The 25,540-nt window shown below is 45.9% G+C and overlaps 1 protein-coding gene across 2 annotated transcripts in view; it reads right to left on the bottom strand.

The window, feature by feature from the left end:
* Nucleotides 1–25,540, bottom strand: part of SLC38A6 (solute carrier family 38 member 6) — a 138,392-nt gene that overhangs the window by 1,456 nt on the left and 111,396 nt on the right. The window contains exon 18 of one of the 2 annotated variants that reach the window (XR_010342052.1): nucleotides 4,265–4,565. The exons of the other annotated variant lie outside the window; for it this stretch is intronic. The gene's annotated coding sequence lies outside the window, so the exon portion shown is untranslated. Of the gene's footprint in view, nucleotides 1–4,264; nucleotides 4,566–25,540 lie in introns of those variants that run through there. 2 annotated transcript variants of the gene reach the window in all.

Here is a 25,540-nt window from a genome sequence, read left to right as displayed (position 1 = left end):
GAAAGTTGGGACTGAAAAGTGATGGTGACGGTTTTAACCATTTTAAATGCAGATGATTTTGTTTTATAGATAAATAAAATATTCACAGGGTTCCAGAGTCAACTGTACAAAAATTTAGCATCTATCCCTGTCTCTTCCATCCTACTCTTGTCCTTCCTATATAAATAACTATATTTTAAAATTGTTTCTCAGGCCGGGTGCAGTGGCTTATGCCTGTAACTCCAGCACTTTGGGAGGCGGAGGCAGGTGGATTGGTTAAGCTCAGGAGCTTGAGACCAGCCTGGGAAACATGGTGAAACCCCATTTTTGCAAAAAAGTACAAAAAATTATCCAGGTGTGGATAATTTCCCATGCATCTGTGGTCCCAGCTACTAGGGAGGCTGAGGTGGGAGGATCACTTGAGCCTGGGAGGTTGCAGTGAGCAAGGATGGCGCCACTGCACCCCAGCCTGGATGACAAAGTGAGACTTGTTTCAAAAAAATAAAATAAAACAAGACTGTTTCTCTTTTTATTTTGAAAAACTATAAAAGCATTGTATATGTAGGTCTATGTGTCTACATATATACATATACAGTATGATTGTTCTATGGTAGGGAGTTTGGTTCTATGAGAGAGTTTGGTTTCAGGACACCCACAGATACCAAAATTGGAGGATGCTCAAGTCCCCAATATCAAATGGCATATAACCCATGCACATCCTCCTATGTACTTCGGATCATCTCTAGATTACTTATAATGTAACACAATGTAAATAGTTGTCATACTGTGTTGTTTACAGAATAACAAGGGAAAAAAGTCAATACATGTTTCATATAGTTGCAACCAAACATTTTTTTTTCTGAACATTTTTGTTCCTAGGTTGTTTGAATGCAGGAATGCAAAACCCACAGACAAGGAGGGCCAACTGCAGTCCCATTCTTAGATAAACAGCGGCAGGCTGTTTATCTAAAATACATATATATTTTATCCACCTTGATTTTTTTGGTTTTTTATTTACTAAGATTTACCTCCTGAGAGCAGACCCAAATCCCCATTATTTGCTTCAGTTGCAGAGTACTCCATCGTGTGCCTGTATCACAGTTTATTCAACTCGCTCCCCACTGATGGATGTGTACAGCGTTCCAGTCTTTGCTTTACAGATGGTTGCAGTGAATAGCTTTCTGCATACAATTTTTTATACATTTTCTAGTGTATTTTGGGATAGATCCCTGAAAGTAGACCTGCTAGGTCAAGAGGGGAATGTAGACATGTTTTTGCTAGATCTTGCCAAAGCCCCTTCCATGGAAGTTGTACCATTCGCACTCCTATATCCCCACAGTCTTCTCAAGAAATATGTTTTCAAATTTTGGGATTTTTGTCAAGTGCATTTTTTTACTATAATTTTTTCCTTCTTCTAGAAACAATATATGTTATTTTTAGACATTTTTGGGAAAAATGCACGCTCTGAAACTCTTAGCAATCCCTTTTCCTGGAATTGCTTTGCCCTTAAATATTTAATGGCTAGTACCTCCAACCTACTCATGGGAAATTCAGGACCCATCCTTCTCAGGGTCTCCAGGTAATCATGGCAGGGTTTGCCCAGCTCTTTTGGTCATGTCAGACTTCAGGTTACTATTCCAGCTGAATCCATGGTGCCTGCCTGTGTCCCTGCCCTCCATGAGGCATCTCCTTCAATCTGGTCATATCCATCTCTTTCTGCTCTAAAGAACCACAATCCAAAGCTGTGTATGGAACTGACATTACTGAAGGATGAGGCAGTAGAGGAGTCACATTCACACAGCAACAGCCCACAAGCTTGTGGGGAATAGCAGACAACAGCAGCCCTGGCCCCCAGCCCCCAGCAAGGCATTCTCAGTCCCAGAGCCCCGGCCTCCAGATGCCCTGGGCTCGCTGTGCTCCTTCCTCAAATAACTGCATCTCTTCCTTCCCACTCACAAACCCAAGCTTCTCACTTTTCTATGCAAAGAATCTTAGCTTCCATTGTCACACCAGCTCCCTCTAGTTTGGAGTTTCCATCATTTTTGCGCATAAAATGACTCATCTCATTGTTTTGAGGACCAACACAGTTCTTATCTATAAAAGAAATTCTACCAGCATATAAACTCATCCCTTCCCAAATAAATTTTAAAATTATAAAGAATAAAACCCAAATCATCCATAATCCTTTCACCTAGACAGAAATGAACATTGTCAACAGATTGGTATATATTCATTTAGGACTGCCCCCAGCTTGTGTGGGACACTAGGTAGAAATTATTTGCAAAACTCCTGTCTATAAGAAATATCTAAGTCACCCCAAATCAGCAGGGCAGCACCATCCTAGCTGCCCAGTGTTGAATAATCTTATGAAAAAAATCCTTGCCAGGCACCCGAACACTCTTAAATCTGGAGTCCAACCAGGATAACCCCATAAACATAAGTGCTGGAGCTCCCTGGAGCATCTGGTTGACTCTCAACACCCAGAATAGGGGGTGGCACAGCATCAGGGTATCCCAAAGAAAGGGAAGAAATGTGGGCCAAGCGCCCCACTTGGACATCCCTGCTGGTCTTGTCTGGTCCTGGATACCAAACAAGGACTTCTGGAGAAAGGCACTTAAAGCTGGGGAGTGGGGCACAAGGATGTGGCGTGGGGCCCAGTGCAGGGGCCTGCTTGTCAGTCTAAGGGTGGTACCATATCTGCTAACAGAGCTGCATAAACCAATGCCAAGGTCTTATACCCACGATGCTAATCAAATTGGTATGGAGCAAGGCACACATGTCTCTTTTATTATTATTGTTATTATTATTTTGTTAACAGTAACCGAGCTTATGGGATTTTATTTAATTTTTAGTTTTTAATTTTTGTGGGTACACAGTAGTTGTTTATATTTTTAAGGTACATGTGATGTTTTGATACAGGCATGCAATGTGTAATAATCACATCATGGAAGATGGGGTATCCATCCCCTCAAGCATTTATCCTTTGTGTACAAACAATCCAATTATGCTCCTTTAATGATTTTTTTTTTTTTTGAGTTGGAGTCTCACACTGCAGCCCAGGCTGGAGCACAGTGGCCTGATCTTGGCTCACTGCAACCTCTACCTCCCAGGTTCAAGTGATTCTCCTGCTGCTACCTCCCAAGTAGCTGGGATTACAGGTGCCTGCCACCACACCTGGCTAATTTTTTTGTATTTTTAGTAGAGACAGGGTTTCACTATGTTTGCCAGGCTGGTCTTGAACTCCTGACTTCATGAACCACCCGCCTTGGCCTCCCAAAGTGCTGGGATTGTAGGCATGAGCCACCACGCCCGGCCTCTTTTAGTTTTCTAAGTGTATGATTAAATTATTATTGACTATGGTTACCCTGTTGTTCTATCAAATACTAGGCCTTATTCATTCTAACTAGCTTTTTTTTGTACCCATTAACCATCCCCGCCTCCCCCCACCCCTCCACAACCCCATACCTCTTTCAGAAGCTGTCCAAGGGATTTTTTGCTATAGAGTCAGAGTTAAGAGCATTCAATGAATAGTGTTTAAAATCCTTGCATCTCCCTTCCTGGGAAATTGAGATTATAATATTGAAGCAATTATAGTGGCCCAAGCCACCCAGTGGGCCACGTCTAGAGGCCTGATATCCTGCATGTACCCATACCCGACTCCTTACATACCTTGAGAGGCTGAGTGTCTCAGCTGCTCAGTTCCTTCCGCTTAGCACAACTTGAGAACTCCCTTCTTCGCTTTGTTGTTGTTGTTTTTGTTGTTGTTATTTCTGTTGTTGTTGAGATGGAGACTTGCTCTGTTGCCCAGGCTGGAGCGCAGTGGTGTGATCTCGGCTCACTGAAAACTCCGTCTCCCAGGTTCAAGCAATTCTCCTGTCTCAGCCTCCCAAGTAGCTGGGATTACAGGTGCACTGCGACGCCCGGCTAGTTTTTGTATTTTTAGTAGAGATGGGGTTTCACCATGTTGGCCAGACTGGTCTCAAACTCCTAACCTCAGGTTATCCACCCGCCTCGGCCTCCCAAAGCACTGGGATTGCAGGCGTGAGCCACTGCGCCTGGCCCTTTCTTCTCTTTTGATGTAGTTTTTAGTTACTGAAGCTGCCAGTAATATCTCTGCTGTTACTGCTCTTAATCATCTTTATCAAGAGCTAAACGTGTGCTCATTAATAGCTGGGAAGGGTCTTAAGAAAGACCCAGCCTTTTTCGACTAATCAGCATTAAACAGCCCTATAGCCCCCCACCCCAATAACAAGTCTCCAAATATGCATCTCCAATGTATGCACCTCCTTCAAGGTTGTGTCCTGATGCTCACTGTTTAAACACAAAATCATTTCCTCTGGTTAAACTGGCTGAGACAAAACTCAGAGGGGGGCTTGTTCTTTTTTGTAATCAGTGAGACTCCATGAGGAAGTGCAGGTGATGTGACTTCCAGGCCTATTCCCCACGGTGCAGAACCAGGCTGAGAGCTGAGAGGAGCTGAGAGCACACATTTCCCTTTGCTGATGTTCAATTACAGGGCTGGCCTGCTGACAGGGTCTGGTTCAGACATTGTAGCTCAAGCTGGGATTTGGATTCCTTCAAACCATCTACACATAAGGAAGGGAAAACACCAATGTGATTTTCTCTGACACTTTCCCTGAGTTCCTTTTCCTTTATTATTTATTGTTAGAAATTCCAGAAAGAAAAACACTGAATTAAGCATTACATACATTCCTCTGTGAATGAGAATTGGGTTTGTGGATTCTTGGGCTTATGATTGAAGTTTCTTGTATACCAAGTACTTGGCAACCCAGGAAAAGCCAGAAAATCTTCATGCCTACCTTTCTCTGGCTCTTCAAAGGCTAAGCTACTCAGTTCAGCCTTGCTTGAATTTTCCTGAAAGCTCGTTGGGATGGTTAAGAAAGATATGTCCTCTCCTAAGTAGAAGCTAACCTGAGCAGGAATGTCAGTCAGGTCCCGGCAGGAGCAGATGGCACACTCAGAAGAGAGTTTTTGAATAGATGATTTACAGAGGTGTGGGTAAGCCTATGAAAAATGAGGAAGTGCCCTGGGGCTAACAACAGCACTGGGGCCTTCCCATCCCCAGGCCTGAAAAGACAGGAAGAGAAAGTGGTTTTGGGAATCTGGTGAGACCTGTCATCATAGGAGCTGTGGTCTTCAGTAGAGACGCAGCCCCTGCCAACCCACCGTCCAGCATGGAGGGGTTGGGGAATAAATACCCCAACCTCACTCAACCCTGCCCTCTGATCTCCTACCGTGCCTCCCTTTGGCTGAACCCAGCAGGAAACCAGAGGGCAAGAGAGCCCAGCTGCTGCAGCCCAAAGAGGTCAGCCTCGGGGGCACAGAACAGGGTGGAGAAAGAGAGTGAATCTCAAAGGACAAAAGAGGACAATATCCCTGAGAGCCGGACAAACAGCCTCATAGCCCCCCACCCCAATAACAAGTCTCCGAATATGCATCTCCAATGTACGCACCTCCTTCAGGGTTGTGTCCTGATGCTCACTGTTAAACACAACAATGTACACAAAATTACACGATCAACTGTAAAGACCTACACATATTCCAATTTATGACTATGGTGGTTGTTACTGGAATTAGAAACGTGGCCATTAGATGTCAGGGACTAACAAATAAAACACTGTAGCAATGGCCAGCCCCTGAGGCTGTTGTCAGGCTCCCTCTATCTCTGCTTTGGTGCCTGTGCCCCATCTGTGACCAGGTGGCCCCACTGGAAATTCCAACAGCATAAGCTACAGTCATTCTGCCTGATCTATGTTGATTTTCCTCTCTCCTCAGCTCCTGCAGGGTGGAATGTCAGCTAAGTGGCAGGGAGCCTGCTCACCAAGGGGCTGGCTGATTGCTTAGGAAACCCATCCCTCCACTGGAATTTAATAAAAACCACCCACCAGACACAGGGTGGGGTTGGGGGGCACCGGCTCTTTAAATGATGCTTTTCTTTAAGGGGGAAAAAATCTATCTGTGCCAGTAAAAGAAAGAGGAGAAAGGCTCTAGTTATTCAAAGATGGAAGAAAAAATGTTTTTAATTTGTAACTTTGCTAATTACATTCCCCTGCTCAAAACTCTTTGATGGCTATCATTGCCTAGGGAATAAATTTCAAATGCTTTAGCCTGAGATCTGGCCTCAGCTTTTCCTACTAAACCTTTCATTACTCTCCTTCAATTATCCTTCTTCCATCAAATTGCGTGACTCAGAGGACATTTTCTGGGCAGTTCCAGGTATCCTCCCACCCACAGCTTTTTCATGCTGTAGACCAGAGGTTCCCAACACAGGGTGTTCTTGCCCCTCGGGGGACATTTGGCAATGTTTGGAGACATTTTGGTCATTACGCTGGGGTAGGGGTGCTACTAGCATCTGGCAGGTAGAGTCCAGGGATATCGCTAAACATCACACAATGCACAAGCCAGGTCCCAACAACAAAGAGTTATGCAGCCCAGCATGGCAGCAGGACTGAGACTATGCCCGGCTGTCTTGCCGTTCTCTACATCTTGTGTATCCATTGATTCATTGAGGAACCTTGTGTATGCATTGTCCAGGACACTGGCCACTTACTACATGTGGCTGTTGAGCACTTGAAATGTAGTGTGTCCAGACTCAGATGTATTGTGTCAAATGCTAATCAGATTTCAAAGACTTCGTATGAAAAATGGAATGTTATTGTTTCATTGATAATTTTTATGTTGATTACATGCTGGGATTATAATATTTTAGATATTCTTAAATATACTAAGATTAATAGTATATATTTTTAACTTTATTAATGTAGGTATTAGAAAATTGTAAATTACATGTACAGTAGAACTGTAATGTTATAACACTGGTCCAGAACAGGGATTGAAAAACTTTTTCTGTAAAAAGTAAAGTAAATAATTTAGGCTTTGTGGGCCTCTGTCACATTTCTCCTCCTCCTCCTCTTTCTCCTCCACCTTTTGAAAATACAATTTTTTATTTTTAGAGACAGTGTCTCACTACATCTGGTCTTGAACTCTTGGCCTCAAGGAATCCTCCCACCTTGGCCTCCCCAAGTGCTGGGATGACAGTCATGAGCCACTGTGCCTGGCCAAAATATACACCTCTTAAAAAATACAAAACAGTTTAAAACAGTTTAAAAATACGAGACTTTTTAAAAACACTAAAGAAACATTCTCAGCTTGAGGACCATACGAAAAACAGGCCTTGGCCCCAGATTCAGATGGTGGGCCACAGCTCACAGCTCGTGGCCCTGTGGAGGTTGGCGAGCTCCCGAAGCAACCATTCCCTCCTGTCCCTTCGCAATGGGCTTCTTGGACTTCTCTGCATCCTTCCTCCCATCAGGTGTGGTATCTGCATCTCAGCCCTTTCTTAATCCATGTCTCCTAGAAGTGGCTATAGTCTTTCCCAATGTAGATCCTCCAGAGAGAGGGGCATGATGCCTCACACCAAGCATGGCCTGACAAGGGAGGCAGCAGCAGACAAGGGTAAGGTGCCCAAGCTGTGGCTGGGTCTTGACTTTGCCCTCTATGACCTTCCATTTTCCTTACCTCTAAGTGGAGCGAATGACAGAGTCTCACTCAGAGAGGGAGTGTGAAGATGAACATAAAAATAGATAAACAGAGCACACAGCACTTTGCTCTGAACGTGGCTGTGCTTCTCATTATTACTGTTAATATTTTTATATGATTCATTATTGTAATTTTTGAAACTTACATGTTTGTTGAGTTACAGAGATGGAAGCAATGTGAAAATGATTCTTGTTACTCTTCTTGTTAATGGTTATTTTTTAAAAACCAAGTTTTATTGAATTGCATTTTAAAGTCTATAGAACTATGGTCTACTATTTTCAAAAATTTGACTGTTTTTCCAATAAGTTACATACATGCATAAATGTGTATATGTTGGCAGCTCAGAATTAACAGAGTATTTTTTTAAGTTCTAAATTCCTCTCAAATGGGAATGAAGTGTTCTCCTGACCCTTTCTACACTCCTTATGACTGTCGACATCTGCAGCTAATTGTTGATCTATAAGTCAAAACTGTGACCAATGCAAAAAACCTTTAGCAAAGCCTGCCTGGGCTTGGGTGACCCTTCTTAATGTATTTCAGATTAAGACTGAAACAAGCCACCTTTTAGCTGCCCAACTGAGCACCAAACAGTAGCAGTGATTATTTATCAAACATCAAATAATAACATGATCAGATAACATGGTTACCAGTGAAAATCTAATTTAAAGCTTTAAAAAGGTTTCATTTGAATTTTCAAAACCCAGAGTTTTTGATAGGTACAGAGAAATATATTTTCAGCATGCAATTTGATTGATTAAAGTAACTCTATGTCAACAAAATTAAATGTTGACCCTCTGAATATCTTTGTAGTAAATGAATGGCATTTTAAGAAACAGCAGGAAAAGGCAACATCCCAGTTTGGTGAAGAATTCGGGTTCTGGAATAAATGGACCCAGGTTTATGCCCTGGCTCTGCCATTTACTAGCTGGGTGATGCTAGACAAGTTACCCAATCTCCTTGAGCCTCATCTGTGAAATGGGGGCAACAGAAGCTTCCCTGTAGAAGAATCCTTGTGATCATTAAATGCAATGCGTTAAAAGGGAAGTGTTTGGCATACTGCAGACTCTGTTTCAAACACTAGTAACAAAATGGCTACAAAATGCATAGTCTAGACAAGTAATAATATCTTTTAAAAATTAAACTAGGCTGAGTGCAGTGGCTCACATCTGTAAACACAGCACTTTGGGATGATCGCTTGAGCTCAGGAATTTGAGACCAGCCTTGGTAAAATATTAGGTTGGTGCAAAAGTAATTGCGGGTTTTGCCATTGAAAGTAATGGCAAAAACCACAATTACTTTTGCACCAAATGAATAGTAAGACCCCCCCGATCTCTACAGAAAGAAAAGAATGAAGGAAGGAGAAGAAAAAGAGAAAGAAATAAAATAAGGAAGAAAGAAGGAACAGAAAGAAAGAGAGAGAAGGAGAAAGAGAGGGAGAAAGAAGAAAGAAAAAGAAAGAAAGAAGAAAGAAAGAGAAAAAGAAAGGATGGAAGGAAAGAAAGAGGAAGGAGGAAGGGAGGAGGGAGGGAAGGAAGGAAGGAAGGAAGGAAGGAAAGTTAAACTAAATAAAGGTAATGGACATTTATAGTATCGTAGGCTACTTGTGTGTACTAACTGGTTTAGTTTGTACTTCAGAACAGTTAAACAAATAAATCTGTTTTCCTCACTTTGCAGCTGACTACCCAGAGTTGCTCTGTCGGAAGCAGCTTGTTGCAAATCAACAACCACGTTCCAACGTGGGGCTCATCCACTCTGATTTGTTTTCTTGGCCCAGCCTCTTAGTTCGAGGGCCAGTCCTCCCTGCCTGCCAGGCACAGCTACCTGTCACTAGGTTTCGGTTTCATTCCCTCCGGTGGATGATTACTTATCTTTCAAGCTGTCTCCTATGGCAGAGCCTACATTTTCTGTCACCCTCATCACCCCCCTCAAAATTGGTAAAAATCTATCCAGCCATTTTCACAAGATGTAAAGTCAAAGAAACAAACTTCACATCTAAAATACAATTTTGTTTGTTTATACTCCATGTGATCCTAAAATCAGATTTTATGTGATCAATATTTATGAGCTTTTAAATTATCAATAGCCTTGAGAATGAGGATTCGATTTTTAATTTTCTTCTTTGACATCTCCTGCACGTCTCGAGCTCTGGGCCTGCCACCTGTGTACCTGTAGACATTGTCTTCCAATTCAGCTGCTACTTCTTAGCCCTGGACCACTATCCTGTGAAATGAGGGGCAGAGGCAGGATCCCCGGGGCCAAGGACACAGGGGCAATGGCCATATTCACCTCAAATGGACAAGCTCCTTGTGCTGAGGCATGGGTGTGCTTTAGCTTCCTTCCACCTATAGGGTTCTGAACCTACCTGGGGTACAGGGAAGTGCACCAACCACAGGTCCACACCAAGGCCCTCAGCCCCTTCAAGCAGCTACAGCCAACCCCAGCCAAAGGCCAGGCCACTATGGAGCCCTGAACACCACATCCTCTGGGGCCACCCTTAGGAGGAAAGTTGTCTTCCTACAGCTGAAACTGTGATGGGCTGAGCTAGCCCCTCTTCTATGATCAAAGCAGTGTGTCGAATATCAATAGTGACTGACACCCCCATTTCCCCTCCAACCTAAGCCTGCCCTGCAACAGGGGAGGAAAGGGTGGCTACTGACTGTCTCCAAGGTGCTTACACAAGATGCTTGGTGCTTTGTATATATTATCTCATTTGATTCACAACCACCATTGGAATAAGGCATTTAAATCCCCATTTCATCACTGAGAAAGTTGAGGTTCAGAAAGTTTAAGTCACTTGACTGAGGTCTTGTGGATTATAAATGGCAGGGTCCAACCCAAGATCGAACAGTATGTTCATAATCATATGACTGCCTCAGCAGGCCAAGATGGGGGCACGGGTGGCGGGGGGCGGTGCCAAGGCTGATCCATAATCCCACCCCTGATGGATGGACAGCCACCTATGTCAGAGTCACCGTGACTGGGTCTTTGTTCCACCGCTGAATGCATGCACACACACCCACACACGTGCACACACACACACACACACACGCACCACAGGGTGCCGGAGTAATGTGGCCGTTTTGATCTGCTGAGTTTCCTAACTCAAGCACTGAAGTCCTGGGCTCGGCTTGAATTCATCCTGGGCCGAGAGCTACCTAGGCCTCAGCAAGGCAGGGCCGTCCATCACTTATGTCTCAGGTCTGCTCCTCAGAGAGCTGGACTTGACCACAACTGCCTTGGCACCGTTCCACTGTGAGGGAGTCACAAAACTGGCATTTAAGTCCGGAGCGGAAAAAACACCCCAAGCTTGTTCGTTTTTCTGACAGGTGCTGGAGCCCATGAAAGGTCAGATTCCAGCTCGCAGTCACATCCTGGCTTAGCCGGCTCCAAGCACACAAAGGCCTGTCTGTCTCGCCCCAGCGCAGGGAGTGGGGATGGAGGCCAAGGGCTTAAAATGGCCGCCTGATGGCCCGCTCCTGCTGATCCATTCCTTCACGCACATTGGCCTCAATGAAGCATTGGGAAACCCAGCTGCCAAGGATGTGTGAAACGGGAGGAATGAAGAAGAATGCAGGCTTTTTTCTTATTTGGAATTGCAAGAGATATTAACCCCCCGGCAGCCCATGAATCCATGCCCTGACATCAGCCTGCTGTGGCTCATTTTGTAAGCACCGTGGGACACTTCAGTTTCATGTTCAAAGCCTTGCCAGGCTGGAAAATTGAGTGAGAGCTGTCCCTCCAAGCCCCCAGCAAGGATGCTGGGAAATGAAGGAGTTTATTCTCTTCCTTGTTGGTGCATCGGGGATAGCTCAGAATCGCGGTGTTATTGGAACAGAGGGCGTGTGTTTAAATGCACGTAGCCTCATGCTTTCATCCAGGAAGGTTTATTTTTGCAGCCTTTATGAAAACATCCCCCAATTCAAAATGGCTCCAAGGACCCACAGTCCTGTATTTTAAGTTCCTCACCAGCAGCTGTAGGCTGAGGTTCTTTACGGATTCTAACTTCTTCAAAAGATCTCACCACCCTCTCTTGTCACATGACTCCTTCCCCTCCCTCTCTGTTACCTCCCCATAACTTTACGCCAAATTATGATGCTGACAGGAAGCCAAAAGTTACAGCGGCTGCTGCACATCATCCTTGTAAAGAAACCTGGGTGATATTGATCTTATAATAAAAACTTCAATTGAAAGCTTCTTTTAAAATAACAAGCTCAGAGTACCAATACAATTCTAAAACAAACAAAAAAACACCAAAACATGCTTTTTGAAATTAAAAAAACAGTGGTTTTGGAATAATTTTTTCCTCACCAGTTGAAAATCTCACTCTGATAAGAAACTTTCTCAGTAAAATAAGCCACAGATGACACTGGAGGCCTGGCCTCTTGTCCCAGCTGCATAATGGAGTTATTCCGCATCAAATATGTTCATACTTAGATGATGGGGGAGCCCTAACTTTCTGAAGAGGTGATCACCAGCAGAAGACTGACTGCAGAGCTCTCCTGTGTATCCTGAATGTGTCCTAATCCCTAAAAACCCTGTCCTTGCCGCCCTCTGTTGTTAAGATTCCACCCCATAACCCACACCTATGATTGACTCAATGAACTTTTGCTCGCAACCTATGTGAAAAGGTATGATATATCCCATTTTGTAGAATGTATCCCATTTTTATAGAAAAGGAGCCTGAGGCTCGGAAAGGCCCCCTGATATGGTAGAGCCAGCACACAAGTCCATATCAATCTGACTCCAAAGACTGTGCTCTTAGACACCACGCTGTAGTGCCTCTCACCCTAACTGGAGCTATGAGGAATAAATAATCTCTAATAATTTTTTAAAGAGCACAGTAGAAATGCTTTGGTGAAAATAACTACCATTCATTTTGGGCCTTCAGTACATGGTGGGAACTGCTAGGAGCTTTGTGTAAATCTCTTATAACATTCTCATAGGGTAGTATTCATGTCCCCATTTTACATGTTAGTGGCTTAATGACACAAAAGGCAAAACAAAATCCCAAGCTCAATCCAAGAGTAAGAGACGTTGGCAGTTCAGCTGGCCCATGGACAATGTAAATTTGGCAGCACTCAAACGCCTTACTGCTACATCTCTGTTACTTATTATTATCAGAAATAATAACTATGGCATTTACTGAGCCTGGAATGCCACATGCTTTAGGGCTCCCTTCCTGGTAGGCTGTGGTTATGCTTGGGGATGTTGGCTTTCCAAAAATGTCGTTCCTGTGATTTCCAGACTGCCTGGGGCTCCGTGTGTGTGCGTGTGCGTGTGTGTTGGCACACACCCCACGATGTGTGTCTGTCACACTGCAGGGAGCTTTCCTTCATTTAAACAGTCAATTAAAACCCACTTTGGCACTTAACGCATGTCACTGCTTCTCGGCACTCAGCTGGCTTCCCAGCAGGCCTTTAATTTGATAAAGAGCTTCTAATAACGACTAACAGAGGGCCCGGTAAGTTAATTAAACCTTGCCCTTTATTTTGCTTTCAAGGTGTGCCCTCCTCGTAAAAGCCCAAGGTTTGTGCTTGCAAATGACTTTAGACAATGTTCCATGCTTCAATGAGAAAAGTATGCCTGTCATGTCCTGGCAAGTTACTCTTAAAGTCTCAATTTCAGCATCATGTCAGGCTTTCACGGCGGCCAGAAGCAGATGGAAAAAACCTCTGCACCCAATTGTAGGGAGGCCAGAGTTAGCAATGGAAGATGAGTTTCCTCTGAGAGCAGAATGCTGAAAGATGACCTGGCTGTCATATCGAACTCCATTATCCCATTTCTTTAAAGTAATCTGAGAGTCCAGATGGGTTGTATAAACAGAAGAGGAGGTTTCTGGGAGTTCACTAGCTTAATGAAGCCCGTATGTTTGACTCATGTAATAAGTATTTAATCATGCTGATGAAATTCATTTAAATTCCAGCCACACACGCTGTTGCTGAAGCCTTGATAATGCCCTACATCACTCGTGCTGGCAGCCCTGGAGTGAGACAGGTGACAAAGAAAATTGAGGCATTTCACAGGGTAAATGGGCTTTGGAAAATCTACAGGGGAAGATAATGAGCCATGGAACGCTGACTTATTGGTCCATTGCCTCTGAGTCCTTGGAGTTCCGCTCTGTTCCTGGCCATGGTGAGGCGCTAATGGCAGAGTAGTAACTCACACACGCTTGCTTCTTCCTTTCTGAGTGATCAGTGCAGAGAAGGTGTACCTGTCAAGAAGCTTTCTGCTGCAAGTAACAGAAACCCCAACTTCACCAGCTTGCACAATCTGGAATTTTTCTGAATGCATGTTACCAGAAGTCCTAATATAAAGTGCCGCGAGACCTGGTTATTTCAGCAGCTCAAGCATATTCCCAAGGCCTCCAGTCCTTCCCTGTCTCTGTGCTGTACTTCATGATGGGGTCAGTTGTGGTCCCAGTCCAGAATATTTTCTGCTCATAGGCCAATGACTGGGAGTGAGAGGGTGATAGGGTTTGGGTGTGTCCCCACCCAACTCTCATCTTGAATTCCCATGTGTTGAAGGAGGGACCCAGTGGGAGGTAAATGAATCTTGGGGGCAAGTCTTTCCCATGCTGTTCTTGTAATAGTAAGTCTCATGAGATCTGATGGTTTTAAACAGAGGAGTTCCCCTGCACGATCTCTCTCTTCACCTGCTGCCATCTACGTAAGACGTGACTTTCTTTTCCTTGCCTTTAGCCATGATTGTGAGGCCTTCCCAGCCATGTGGAACTGTAAGTCCAATTAAACAAACCTCTGTCCTTTGTAAATTGCCCCGTGTTGGGTATATCTTTATCAGCAGCATGAAAATGGACTAATACAGATGGGATGACCATGACTGACTATTGTCTCTAAGTGGCAATGGGGCAGTCTTGGTTTGGAGCTAGCTCACACCAGCTTGTGCAAGCTGGTAGTACACATCTCCTCCTAGCCTTGCATTTAGTGACATTGTGTTGGTAGCTTGAAATTGGCCATGATCGGATTATTTACAGGAATTGGCAAACACTACTTAGCAGGTTTTTTCTCCTGAAAAGCCAGTTGGCAAACATTTACCTGCATATCACTGTGACAAGATCATCTTCATTAAGGCTAGATGCCATAATAAGACTGGGGTTCTTTTAGCAAGGGAGAAAAATGGTAAGGACATTCAGATTGAGCAATAGACAGGGGAAACTATTCCTGACCTTCTTTTGACAAAAAAGCTACCTGCTGTGCCAGCAAAAAATCAGGTACCAACATGTCCAAGCTTATCCATGGATGGGACTACCAGGAAGACGGGAGCTCCGATGCTTGTCTTGCTCTGAATATATGCTTGTCACCTGGTTAGGGTTGTCAACTGTGATTCCGGAAATCATTTTTGTTGTACCCGACCCCTCTGACTGTGGCTTTCTCTACCGGATTAACAATGATAGCCACAGGTGTGTTGTTGGTGGTGTTGTCCCTACTGGAGTGACAGCCCTGTGTAAAGTTACAGTCAACAAGAACCAGCAGAAAACCATGAGGCCAAGATGAAAGAACAGTGATACAAAAGAACAGAAGTCCCCAAGGCACTGCAGAGCCTTCCATGACTCAGCCACTGATCACCAGCACCTCGTTGTAGCTGTACATTGAACCTTGATATCTTCAGGTCTTTGGAACTTCTAAGTCTCCTGAGCATTGTTTTTAAATACAAAGAAAATCTGGCTTAAAAAAAAAAGCATCCGTGCCCTTCAAAGCCCTGCCTCCCATACACACCCATCTCCATGGTGTCTGCACTCCTGATGTGTTCCCTGCCTGAGAGAAGGGATGTGTAGCTTTTATACCCACTAAGTTACAGACATTGCACTCTGCAGACCCTCACTTCTAACACACAAGAATACACACACTTGCCCCTCTCCGAGCACACATACCCTTTCTGCCCATTTTGATGGGAGACAGAAATCACCAGGCCTTGGAAAGTAGGTTACAGGTGCTGACTCCCCCCACCCAATGCCAACCAGTGATTGGTAACGGGTGGGCATGGAGGGCAGAGGGGTCCCTGCTAGAAGCAGCTCCTGGAACATATCAGATGTTCCCCCTCTCCGCATCCGCATAGCAATGTGTCTCCCGTTTTTTCTCCTGGAAGGGAGGCTTTGGCCAAGCAAGGATAGAGTTCTTGGTCGGAGCACTCTTTTTTTTTTATTGGGGAGACAACATCTCCCCAGAAAGGCTTGGGTTGCTCTCTGCTCATTCTCTCTGGAAACACAGCATTCAGAGATCGAGGAAGACTGAAGTCAACTTAAAAATGGGAGAACACAACGTGCCCTCAAAAGTATCCTAAAGAGCCTGCTCAGGTAGGAAGCACTGTCGTGTTGTTGGCCTCATTTTTCTTTCTTTCATTTTTGTTGCTGTCGTTTCTGTTTTGAGACAGGATCTGGCTCTGTCATCCAGGCTGGAGTGCAGTGGCACGATTATGGTTCACTGCAGCCTTGATTTTCTGGGTTCAAGAAATCCTCCCACCTCAGCCGCCCAAGTAGCTGGGACTACAGGCACACACCACCAAGCCTGCTGGCCACATTTTTCTACCAAAATAAAAAGCTTCTCTGAGAAGTTTTAATGTCTTTTCAGCTAAAATGATTCTCCACACTTAGTGGGCATCACAGTCACCTAGGAGAGTCTGCTAAGATGGCAGTGTCCCGGGCTGTTCTGGAAATCTGGTTCAATAGTTCTGGTGTTGGAACCAGGAACCTGCACTTTTAGCAGGCATTCCTCCGCACCCTTGACCCCACCTCCCAGAGACTCTGAGGCAAGTTGTCTGAGAAGCCCTTCCATGAAGGAAATAAAATGTCCCCTTTGGTAGTCTAATCCGGAAGTTAGCAAACTGCAGCACATTAGCCAAGAAAGGCTTTTATAGCTTTGAATAATTAAAAAAAAGTCAGAAGATTATCTTGTAATATTAAAATCATGCAAAATTCAAATTTCAGTGTTCGTAAATAAAGTTTTATTGTAACACAGCCACACTCTGATTATGTCATATTTGTGGCTGCCCTCACACTATAGCAGCAGAGTCGTTGTGATGGAGATCATATGACCTGCAAAGCCTGAAATATTCGTTATCTGGCCCTTTACAGAAGAAGTCTGACAACTCCTGGTCTAACATGTTTCATTATCTTTCAATCCCCTAGCATAAGGGCTTCCAGTGAGTTAGTTCTGAGCCACTGGCACATCAGAGCCTTGCAGCCTAAGCAATAGCCTGCAGCTTTATTTTCGTTGGCTCAAGGACTGAAAACAATGGCCAGGTGTCTTTCTCTCTGAGTGCTGAAGAGCCCTAAGGAGATGGCGAGTAGAGCAGGTAGTGGTATCTTTCTCAGTGATATGCTGCAACCCACCCCAACCAGTAACCATAGTGCCATGATCCGTGGAGCCTCGACTCCATCCACCCCACCTGTGTGCCCATGGTGAGGATCAGTGGGAAGTGGATGCAAATACACATAGCTCATGACCCCTCCCTGCTGGAACTTATACTTCTTTAGCTGAGAAGAAAACACAGAGGACATCTAGGGAGGGCAAAAATAGTGGTGGCTCCATTTCAAGCTGTGGGGCTTTTCTCAAATAAGGTCAGAAATGTGCTCAAACATTAACTATCCCAGGGCAAGGCTCTATGAAGTCAGTGTCCTCAATGAAAGAGGAAACCATGAAGGAGAGCTTCCAAGACTGCAGGCTTTGCCTTGTGACCCTGGCAGGTCCCACCCAGGCAGTATGTGTTGACAGAATGCCTATGATGAGTCGGGCCCAGCATGGGAACATAAGGAAGAAGGGGACTCAGAGAGGGGGCTGAGCTGAAAGGAAGGGAAAACACACAAAGTAGGTAATCTTAAGAGTAGCAGGAGGGGAGGGCCTGGAAGCGTGGAAGTAGAGGATGGGCTAAAAGAATGGCTCACCTTTTGGTGGGGTTGGGCTGGGGTATTTAGGCTAAGAAGGGCTCTGAGTCCCAGAGTCAGAAACTGGTACATACTGAAATCCATGGGAAAGGAGGAGCCATAAACAGGTTTTTAAATGCAAACTCTACATTAAAGTAAAACATATAAGATAAGGGCACAAATGACACTTGAATTTCTAGAAGTTGAGCATATCCACATAACAGTGGGTCCATTACCTGCAATACCCCAATCTGTGGAGAGTCTTCTGAACCTGAAATTTATATTTAGTTAGTAATAACAGTGACCACCATGACTTACACAGAAGTTTCGATTTTGATTTGATTTTGGTCTGTTTTGATTTACAGATTGTATTTATGCACATTATTTAAGTCTTTCAACAATGTGTGATGTGTATTATTACTATTGTTCTTATTTTACGAAGGCATAAAGCAATAAGATCATGTGAGTATTAAGCAGAAGAATTTGGACTTCACCCTTTGTATCCTTACCCCATTATTGGTGCAGCCATTAAGATAATGTAGACAGATGTGTATTCACATAGGAACATGATCAAAATATATTATGAGGTTAAAAAAATGAAATACAGAAGGGTTATGTAGTAAATATCTTATGGAAAATATAATGAAACAGTACAGGATGCCAGAGTCAAACCATGTGTGTCTAAACCGTGACTCTGACACTTACTAGCTGTATGACCTTACACAAGTCATGCAAATTCAGAAGGCCTCACTTTTCTTTTTCTTTTCTTTCTTTTCTTTTTTTTCCTTCCTTCCTTCCTTCCTTCCTTCCTTCCTTCCTTCCTTCCTTCCTTCCTTCCTTCCTTCCTTCCTTTTCTCTCTCTCTTTCTTTGAGACAGGGTCTCACTCTGTCACGCAGGCTGGAGTACAGTGGCACAACCATGACTCACTACAACTTTGACCTCCCAGGCTCAGGTGATTCTCCCATCTAAGCCCCCTCACCCTCGAGTAGCTGAGTCTCACTTTCCTTTTCTGCAAAATGGGAATAATAAGAATATGTATTCATCTGTTTTCACATTGCTGTAAAGAACTTCCCTGAGACTGGGTAATTTATAAAGAAAAGAGGTTTAATTGACTCACAGTTCCACATGGCTGGGGAGGCCTCAGGAAACTTACAGTCATGGTGGAAGGGGAAGTAGGCACCTTCTTCCCAAGGAGGCAGGAGAGAGAAGAACGAAGGAGGAGCTCACAAACACTTATAAAAGCATCAGACCTTGAGAGAATTCACTCACTATCACAAGAGCAGCATGGGGGAAACAGCCCTCATGATCCAGTTACCTCTCTTGCTCCACACGTGGGGATTACAATTCGAGATGAGATTGAGGTAGGGACACAGGGCCAAGCCATCTCAGAATACATACCTCATGTGGCTGTCATGTAGACTAATAAGAAAACCTATGCATGATAGGCAGAATGGCGGCCCCCCAAAGATGTCTGTGTCTTTGGGATCCTGCTTTCAAGGCCTCATCCCAGCCACTTAAATCCAGGTGAGGCTAAGAGGTATGTTCTGAGCCTCTCATAAGCAGAATAAACCATTTGTAGCTGGTGGCTACCTTAGAGTTACCCAAGGAATCAAAAGGGTTGGTGTGTTTCTGCCTTGTCTCAGCCCATATTCTGGAAGATGCTTTATCTAAACAACCTGGGTTTAACTGTTGTTTGGAATTTTGACTAATTTACCTTGTGCTCCTTAAATATCTGAATTCCCAATAACCCTCATAGAAGGCTGTACAACTTACTAAGCACACGAGAATTGAAATCATGTGTCCAGTTTTGGGCTCTCCCTATTACTGGTATGTGATCTTGGATAATTATCTAAACTTCCTAAAGCTCAGTTTCCTCATCTGCAAAAATCAGGCAATAATGTGCTCCTGACAGGTTGCTGAGAGAGTTCGATGAGATGATATAAGTAAAGTACTTAGCACAGTGCCTGGCAGAGAGTAAGTACACCAAAATGCTAGCATATATTACTAATCACCCACAATATGCCATCACCCTGAGAGCAGGGGCTGCTGAAATGGTGCCTCACCTACATCCAACAGGGCTCCAACACATCCCATAGTTTCCAGCACAGTTTTGTGCACAGGCAGGCTAGAGAAGGCCATGAGGCCACCAGAGAACAGAAAGATGAAGCCACATGCAGCAGCCTGGTAACCTCGGAGAAGCAGTCCTGGCATCCCAAAAACCTGACATGTCCTCCTGCTGCTGGCTGCCGCATTTGGAGCTGACACAATCAGCCTGGCTTACATCAGTTCTCTTGAGTGGATCGAGGAGGGGCTGCTGTGGGTGAGGGTGGGCGGGCTTGGTGCCTGACTGACTCCTCACTCTTTCTCCCCCTTCCCCATGCAGAACAGAGGAAAAGGGACTGGAGTTCACAGAGTGACTGGTTGTTGCATTTTGTCTGTGATTTTCCATAGATGGCAGCCTCTCCTGGTAAATTCCCAAATGCTTTTTGCTGGTATAAGTGAGTGAAGGCTCTCTGCCAAGGACCTCCTCTGACTCCCAAAGCTGGTGAGGCTGGGAGGAGTTTCTCAGTCTCTCTCCCACTCTTGGCTGTGACTTTGCTACCCACCCCCCGACCCCGACCCTGAGGACACCACTGCCCTGATGTAGCTCCAGAGCAATGCGAGGGCACCTGAGAATAACAGAGAGATAGACAGCCATCTTCTTTCATTTGTGACCTCTTGGAGCAAAGACATGACTTTGAAAAAGCTCAAGGCCCTTCATCGTGCAACACAAACAAAGCAGGCTCAGGGCACCAGCTGCTTCAGGAGTGTTCTCTTCCTATGGAAGGCAGCCCCAGCCCCTGGAGTCTCATGCCAAGAAATCAAGATGTATGGATGATTTGGATGGAACAAAGGACGGAGGGAGGACGGAAGGATGGAAGGTCAGAAAAGGAAAGTTTGACCTTGTAGTTTAGAGCCAGATCTATTCTAGATGGGCAATATATCTGGGCAACCAGAAAAGCCATTGAGAGAGCCCTGTGGCTGGTGCTGTGGCCCAGGCACCACATAAAGAGCTGAAAGTGCCAGTGAAATGGATGTGGCTGCTGACCGATAACCATCATCCCCTGACAGCAGGTGCAGGGGGCAGAGGGACAAGTGGAACCTCTTTGTCTTTGTCATTGCAGACCAGGGTGCCCACAGTGATGTGAAACCCATTTGTCCTGGGAGGAGGAGGGAGAGGAGGGGAAGGGAAAAAAACAACTGGCTCACTGTGGCTCTATAAATCACTGGAGGGGAGAGCCCTTGCCCAGTGAGGTTGGAGATTCTACCTGGAAGCTCCCTGATGGTGCACTAAGCCTGGGTGTCGTAAATCACGGGGGCTCTGCCAATGGCAGCCCTGCCCACTGGCCCATTGCAAAGCTGCTGGTTGTTTTGCTGGCAGCTGACACAGTGCACTGTCCCAGAGGGCCAGGGGCAGGTGTCCGCCAGGCCATGGATGCAGGCCTATTTTGTGTGCTTCCCTTGGGTGTGATGGGGGAGAGTGGCAGTGGATTGCTATCCCTGGGAACTTAGCCCGGTGGCCTGGCATAGCCGGAATGTCCTTGGCCAGCTCTTTGTGAACAGCCAGAGGCAGTCAGGAGATGCATCTCATGATCAGATGGCCTGGGCTTGCAGAGTCCTTTTCCCAGGTTTCAGAATCATCTGAGGTCACTTGAATGTCTTTGCTGTCCTTGTTAGGTCCCTCAGGTAGCTCTCTGAGTTCTAATTGTTCAGCTTGTGTTGATTTTGTTTAGCCTGGATGGGTGTGCCCCAGGGGTAGATGTGTCCACATGGACCTTTAATAATTTACCTCATTGTCCTATCCAGCAAGGAGGGGGGCAATCCCCCAAAAAAGGGACTGCAGCTGTCCCCTTTTACCTCCCCAGGTGGGCTACGTGTATCCCTGCCCCCACCCCTCATCACCCTCAGAATCACATCCCTGCTCACCCACCTGCAATGCCTCTTCCATCTGGCAAACACTCGACAATGCTACCTGGCCCTCCTTGAATGTCCTGACTTCTAGAAAACTTCCATGACATCTCCCCTACCTCTCACCACCAGAGAACCAACAAGAGCCCTTCCTTTCTTCATGTGTTTACTGAACAATTATTAAGCCCCTGCTATGTCCTGGATGCTGCCAACACAGGAGAACACAAGATGGATACAGCCTCTGCGCTCACGGAGCCGTGGATGAGAGACATAATACACATAAATAAGATGGTTCGTTTGATTCGTGTTTTGAAGGAAATAAACAAGAAGCTGGAAGCAAATAATGCCGTTTAAAGTAGAGAGGCTGCTGTAGAGGGGGCGACAGAAGAAGCCTCTTAGGAAAGGACATTTCAGTGACACTGAGGACGAAAAGGAACCGGCTGTGTGGTACAGCGCGGGCAGTTTGTGCAGAGAGAAGAGCAGAGAACAGGGGGACAGAGGCCCCTGTGTGAGGCAAGGAAGGAGATGGGTGGAAGTCTCCTCCCGGCTGTGCCAACCCTTTGGCGTTTGCCTCTCTCTTGGCAGGTCTTTCATATTGGTCCCATTGGTTTACTGCCCTGGCTTCTGCGCTGAGTGTGTGCCCTTGCAGGGCAGGGCTGTCTCACGTCCTGGGTGCATCCTAGCCCATTTGATGAGTCACGAGTAGAAGAGCTGCCTATTGGGCCCTGAACACCTGAGGAGGTTTCATACCTGTCTGCCCTCTCCCCTCCCCCTCCCTTCCAAAGGTGAACCAGAAGTCCCTGCCGGCTCCTCCTGTGGGAGAAGGGGATGCAGAACCAAGTGGCCGGAGGAACTGGCCTTTCCTCCTGAGCTAACCCTAACATCTGAGACACAAAGTCCACAGGCTTGGAACTGCTGCAGGCTCTGGGTGCCTTTCCAGCTGCTGGTGATGCCAGGATTCTCAGCGAGGCCGAGCACCTTTTAAGTACACCCCCTGTCTGGCATGGATGCCTGGAACTCGTGATCAGTTTCTGCCCATTGTTTAGAAAGTGTTGCCATATACAATATCTGGTAAAAACAAAAAATGACACATGCTCATCAATGTAGGATTAGATCTGTGGCGACCAGCGTTGATGAGATACACACTGTCCATTTCAGTTCACCACATTCCTGTGTCAGGCACAGGGCTGCCAAGAACAATGTGGCCCCTGCCTTAGAGAGACTATGGTCTGGTGAAAAAAAACTCAACAGATTTGTGAACAATTAAATGCTAGAAAATATTTTATTTGCTATGATACAGACTTCAGTTCAGCTTACCGACAATCAATTTTACCTGGGAAGGAAAGGGAGAGTAGGGAGCATTGGAAAGGTTTCCATTTGGGAGAAAATGAGTTCGCATCGACCAGGCAGACAGGAGAGAAAAGGCCCTTCAGGGAGAGGGAGGAGTGTGAGCAAAGCGGCGGGAAATGGTATGTTTGTTGCACTAACTGTAAGAATATTTGACAAGGTTTGAGAGTCAGAGGCCAGGGGCAGCGGTCAGGCTATGAAGGGATTTGTGTGCTGGGCTCAGGAGCTTGGGCTTGATCCCATTGGCATAGGGAGCCCCTGAAGAGCTTTAGGCAGGATGGGGGAGGTAAGGTCGTATTTACCCCAGGGAGAGATTGCTGGACTGGTGGTGTGGAGACTGGAGGTGAAGAGTTCAACTCAGGAGGCCAAGCAATCCGTCCTGGCACAGCGAGAACTGTCACTGGGCAGTAGCCAGGGGCCGAGAGAGAGGGAAGATTCTGGAGGCCTGAAGGTATTGGAGTCAGCAGGACTGAATGCTGCATTGGAGGTGGAGAAAGAGGAGAAGTGAGGGGTTGAGGCCAGGCTGTCGGGGTTCCCCTGCAGGAGACAAGGGATGCTTTCACGAGGCAGAATGTAGAGGAAGGAGCAGACTTGGCATCCAGTTTGGACAGCTTGAGTATGTCATACTCAGCACCAGACTTAGATCCTGGCAACTGGGGTATCTTTCATAGGCTCCACGTTTGGGGGGCTGCATTCTAGCCCTTCCTGGTTCATACCACTTTCCATGAGCAAGGCAAGTGAGTGGGGCCATGGAGACGTGTCCTCCTGGACCCAGCGACGCTCCTTCTAGAACTTGCTCCAAGTAACAGGCTGGGGGTTCCCTGTCCAATGACCCCAGCCTGTGGCCTCTTGCCAGGTGTGTCCTCTGAAAGATGACCCATGTTTCTGATGTGCACTCCCAGATTCCAGCAGTGGCCAAGTGGCAGTTGTCTGATGGGGTGTGGAGATGCAGCTTGGGTGTGCAGTCTCGGCTGTCCACACACGTACATGTGGGCAACACCTCTTGCAGTGGGACAGAATAGGAGTTTCGAAGAGAAGCGGTCTCCATTTGTCTCCTACAAATATGAGGGACAGACCTGGAGACAACCTGTAGGGTTATCTGAAATCTTCTCTTTTCCAGACTAATTACAGTATCAGCCCCCTACCTCACCCAAGCTGATCTGACTCCATTTCCGCACCCTTCATCTCTTGTTACTCTCCTTTGCATTGACCCTAAATTTTGCATGATGAGGCAGCATACAGATAGCTGCTGTATGAACTCCGTCTACAGTCAGGAATAACCAGAGCATGTGGAGTCAGTTACACATGCTGCATCCCCAATGGCACTGATGAAGGCAGAGGTGACTCCAGGATACCTTAGTGGGTGGGAGAGAGGGGAACTACCTGGGAAAGGGTTTGGAGCTGCTAAGATGTAATTCAGAGGAGCAGATAATGAGCAAAGGACAGAGAGAAAGCAGTGAAGGCATTCAGGGCATGCCTTTCATAGGATTCCAGTAAAGACAAAGGAAGGGTCCGCTTTGTTTTCAAGCCTGTTGTCCTTACCCAGACTCCCCTGCAGGGTCTCCCCTTTGTCTCTTTCAGGAAAACCAGTAGGTCTCCTTCCCCCCTTTTCTCTGCTCTGATTACAACACAGAGTCTTCTCTTCGGGAGCAACAGTTCTCTGGATTATCTTCTCTTTGGTCACCTCATCAACTCATCATCTTTTTAATAATCTCATCTGAAAACATATCCTTTCTCATTTGCCTCTTAATTTCCCCATTCTCTAGTGACTTTTCTCTATCTCCCTTTCTCTGAAACCTTATTCTTATTACTTTATAGAACACTGGGGGATAGATTGCCTAGAAAATATGTACTGTAAAGTAAATGCATATGGCGATATCTCTGAATTGCCCAGATCCAGTCCAGCTGTGCAATGTCACAGACCCAGCTGTTTACTTGTACACAGTGCAATTGCAATGGCTTTGTGACATGGGCACTGGCTTGCAAGCTACTCTGGAGCTGGTCAGGAGCTTCATGTGCACAGTTAACCTTAGATCACTGTGATTAATCATAGAGCAGCCATGGCAGATCACAGGCTAGTCCCCTGGCAAGGCCAGCAGGAGCACTCCTTCAGCCTGAGCAAGCAGGGAGCAGATTTTAATTCCAGGCTGTTAGCTGCTGCCTGACATTGGTGTCCCTGTGGTGTTTCATAAGCCCTGACAGTTCCTCACCATTGTTTTAGGGAAAGCAGGCACTCCTCTCGCTTTACCACCTGATTGCCTTCCCTGGAAATGAACACTCTCTCCCCACTTTGAATCTTGTGCCAGAAGGAAGGAAGGGAAATGACTGCACATTCCAAAAAGGTCAAAGATGGCCTGAAAGCAAAGGATGCACGCGTCTGCATCATTTCCAACAGCCCTTTGCAGTTCCTTTTCATTAGTTCAGTTTGTGTTCCCCTCAGGTGGGGAGAAGCCCAGGATCACTCTGTCAACAGCTCTATCTATAGCAGAGCCCCCATCCTTCACCCCGGCATCTCCACTTGCACAGCGCTCGCTGACCCCGAGACTCAGCTGTGAGAATCAATCATCTCCTTCCAGAATTCATCATTCAGCAGCTGCGGGGCCTCAGCTATTTTTATCACCACAGGAAGCTGGTGGCCAAGGACGTGCTGGGCTACCTTTGCAGGAGGTGTTGCTGTAGAAATGAGCTGCGGGTTGTCAGGGCAGCTGAGCCTCTGCCTCAAGGTTAAATCCAAAGTGCCTGACCTGGAACAGGAGAGCGCTTGATCTTCTTCCATTCTACAGCAGTCAAAGTGCCCCAGCAGATGTCCCAAGGAGGGTCGAGTCCAG

This window comes from Aotus nancymaae, unplaced genomic scaffold (assembly GCF_030222135.1).
Source record: "Aotus nancymaae isolate 86718 unplaced genomic scaffold, 86718_ANA_hifiasm-v0.15.2.pri h1tg000011l, whole genome shotgun sequence".
Lineage (NCBI taxonomy): Eukaryota > Metazoa > Chordata > Mammalia > Primates > Aotidae > Aotus > Aotus nancymaae.
The sequence above is the reverse complement of the archived record's forward strand: the minus strand, read 5'-3'. Positions and strand labels throughout refer to the sequence as shown.